Source organism: Centruroides sculpturatus, unplaced genomic scaffold (assembly GCF_000671375.1).
Source record: "Centruroides sculpturatus isolate CEXI.00-Female unplaced genomic scaffold, Cexi_2.0 scaffold1273, whole genome shotgun sequence".
Taxonomy (NCBI): domain Eukaryota; kingdom Metazoa; phylum Arthropoda; class Arachnida; order Scorpiones; family Buthidae; genus Centruroides; species Centruroides sculpturatus.
The window spans coordinates 123,530-127,466 of record NW_019385646.1 but is presented as its reverse complement, the minus strand read 5'-3'; the positions used below and the strand labels follow the sequence as shown (position 1 = coordinate 127,466).

The following is a 3,937-nucleotide window of genomic DNA, read 5'->3' as shown; positions in this document are numbered from 1 at the left end:
CTATTGTATCGTTAAAAATTATTTTTTTATTTTGTACAAACAAAATAAATATATTGAAAAATATAAAAACAATAAAAAATTATACTTCAGATGTTAATTTAGCATCAAAAACGTAAAATATTTGAGTAGTCCAAGACATAGCCAAAGATTGAAGCGCCACAGCACTGGCGAAAATTTAAATTTGCCGACTGAAATTCTTTCGAATAATTGACGTTTCGGATGATTGACTTTCGGAAAATCGACGCTCTACTGTATTAGCTTTTATTATCGTATTATTAAGATAATATACAGCACTTATTAAGCTTAGCTTTTTTCATTATATACTCCTCTAAATTGAAGGATTTTCCTTTGGCCGTCCGTATCGCGTGATTTAGGCATCCATTATTATAATCGGGATACTTCTTGTCGTAGATACGCGAATACTTTCGGATGTTTTCGATAAATCTTTCCAGATCTATTCTAGAGTAGTCACGAGGGAACGTACACAAAAGCTCGTTTTCCGCCATTTTCGCACCTCGTCTCAAAGATCTAGATTTCACTGACTTCTGATTGGTGGCCGTATTCGCGTCCAAAGTTGAACACTGCTCAACTTGCTTTTACGCTGGTTTTACGACCTGCTCAAGCGTAAAATATCAGGATCATGTGATTAAAAGCTTTTACGGCGAGGGGTTTTTACGCCGTTTTTAGGTAGTGGAGTCTCGGCCGAAATATTTTTATTAAAATTCAGTTTACGCTTGAGTTGAACTTTTTGTTTTAAGAGGAAAATATTAAAGAAAATCACTATGAAAATACGAAAATATTATGATTTCCTATATTTACTTAAACGATACATGTAATTGCTATCACGATACGTGTAAATTCGAGCTTCAATTTAGAACTGAACACTTGTCATTTTAATTTCGATAATCACGAATGTTCAATTATGTTATTTATTAAACTAAGTTTTTCTTGTTAATCTTAAAATTATTTTTGTTTCTGGTCATTTACTTTTTTTTTTTAATCTACTTCTAATTCTTGAAGGTTAAATATGTGCAAATAAATTACATTTCCTTTTAACATTAGTATATAATTATTTGTTGAATGATATGGAAATACAAATATTGAAATTATATATTATAAAAAAATATATTCAATCTAATTAGAACAAACATTATTTTAATTTCAGATGCTGTTACTTAACTTTGAAAGAGAACATATTAACAGTCTCTTATCATACATGTTAAAAAACTGCAGGCCTAATCATTTGAACAAGTAAAATTCAATAATATAGAATTAATAAAAGATATATTTTATGCAGAATAAATTAGGAAATAGACATTAAACAGAACATGCTCAGCAAATAATTAACTTATCACACTACACCTTTTTTTGCCGAGATAGTTTTATTGAAAAAACTAACGAAAACTATTTCGGCAAAAAAAGGTGTAGTGTGATAAGAAATAGACATTGTTATAAGTTAAACATGTATAGAACTGCATGGAAATGATTATCTTACCTTTTTATTTAAACCGATTTCAGAAAAAAGCTATATTTTGCTTTCTAAATTATATTGCTAACAGAATAGTAAAAAGAATTTATTTAAAATTTCGAATGTTTTCAAAAACATATTCGTTTTACATATTCACAAAAATAGCCTATTAAAAGAAGAGCCAAATACAAGTGAAATAATAAAGGTTAATACCATTTGTTTTGAGGTACAAATTCATTTTTACACCTTTTAAAGCCTAAATTAAACAGGGTCTTAATGACCACAATTGCAGTCTTTGTAGTGAATTGGAAAGTGCAGACGAAGGTTAAGATTCGAAATATATATATATATATATATATTTCGAAACATTTTCGAAAATGTATAAAAGTATGCCTTTATAGGCATATTTTTATACATTTACAAGCATATAAAATTTTATAAAATATATATACTGTATATACACTATTTATGATTTAACTTCCAAGTTAGGAATTCATTTGTTGATAACTAAAATTATATACAGTATATATATAATTATTCATGAAATTCCGTTAAGCAGTGTTTGCTGCAGACTGCTCGAAATAAGTGAATTTTAATTATAGACACCCCGTACTTGCGTGAAAAAAGAGCTAATGTCTTGGGATAACGTCGTTGCCTTTTCAAAATTAAAAAGTTAAAATACGAAGTATCTTAAAAAGTCACTTTAAGTAAAATTAAATACAATTATTAATCACTACTATACAAATACTATACAAATACTATACTATACAAATACTATAAAAACACTATACTATACTATACAAATACTATTATTAATCACTTCAAAATTGAAAATATTCCGATGTAAGTGAAGTTATTGNCGCATGCCGAAGTTGCCCCGGTCTCCCCTATATCTCCATTTTTTGTCCTTTTTGAGCTGGGAAAATTATCAATCAGTTCGTTGCAATCAACCTTATTTGAAATGTCATTCTCGATGTATAATATTGCCAAATTACATATGCAGAGTACATACAGAATAAAATTCGCAATGTGTGTGGGGAAGATGCATCAAACATGTCAAATGTGATTTAAAAAGTTCCGTTCGGTAAATTTTGAACTAAAGGATACAGAACGTACGAAGCGTCCAAATGCTGTCGTAAAGAAAAATTGTAGGAAAAAATTGCTAAAAATCGACGAACAACATATAAAATATATAAGCAAACATCAAAAATAAAGCGAAAAAGCACCGAAAACATACGAGCGTAACGCAAGAGCGAGGAGAGACAACTTGGGAGCACATCAGATTACATTTACGCTTCGAGCGCAGTTTTTCCACTGCACGCGCAGTTCTAACTTTGAAGCATCGTTCGAACTCCTAAACGAATTTTTGTCGAATTTAGAGTTCGAACTCTGAAGCATTCGAAGCTAGAGTCGATAGAAGCAGTATGGTGGAATCGGTAAACAAAAAGTTTGACTCCGACTTCGGCAAATTTGCAATGTGTAAAAGTCGTACTAAAATTGATGGTGAGAATAAACGGATATAAAGAGTTTACCTTAGAAAAACTTTCAAAACACACTACATCTTAACAACCAAAATAATTCAACTTTTATTAATTAATTATGAAAAAGTGATTTAAATTTAATTATTTTCAAGAAAAAAATTCATTACAGTAAGACACAAAAAGTAGCAATTTGACGAATGATGTAATAAATTGGTCCGTAAAATAGTTTCTCCCACTTCGGCTTCAACGAAAATAGTTAATTTCATGCCGATGGTTGACTAAACTTAAGTATACATAATTATAATAATAATACTATATTTATTATATTTATAAATAATAATACTACTATTAATTATTTGACAATCGGGATAAATTGGAAATGATGTTAAACTTAGATTTAAGGTAAATAAATTTAACATAACTTTAAAACTGCATTTCTTTATGCATAACAGCACTGATAAGTACCACACGCAATTGGAAAATAGAAAAAAAAAAACACTTTTTTTATTGTTTCACTTTAAGGAGTTTCACGTTAATAAACTTCGCTAAAGTTTTTCAATAGCTAATAGGGCCTTCAAATAACCGAACTAGAATAAATTCCATGCTAGTAGAGTTATAGATATAATTATATAATTTCAAGACTTGCTTGACTCGAGACATTGTTGAATCTCTAGCTCACATTGCAACGATTCTTGGAATTGTTTAAAAGACATTTGCCCAAAACTTATATCATATCAATAAGTTATTAATTTGAATTTTTACTTATTAATTTATCTTTACCAAATACTGATAAAAGATATATATATATTTGTTTTAATAATTTATAGAGTTTTAAGAAAAATTAGTTTATCATCTCTTTGTTTTTAAGATAAAAGCTAATATTTACTGGTTACATTTGGATATTAAGTAAAGAATATCATTTGCTTTCCGAAGTTATAAAATTTTAAGTAGACTATAACCACTAAAAATTTATAAAAATTTAATTCTT

General features: G+C 28.4%; 1 protein-coding gene across 1 annotated transcript in view; it reads right to left on the bottom strand.

Annotated features, from left to right (window-relative positions):
* LOC111640856 overlaps positions 1–1,604 on the bottom strand; it is a 25,841-nt gene extending 24,237 nt beyond the window's left edge. The window contains exon 1 of the mRNA XM_023386931.1: positions 1,496–1,604. The gene's annotated coding sequence lies outside the window, so the exon portion shown is untranslated. The remainder of the gene's footprint in view (positions 1–1,495) is intronic.
* Positions 1,605–3,937: the final 2,333 nt, after the last annotated feature.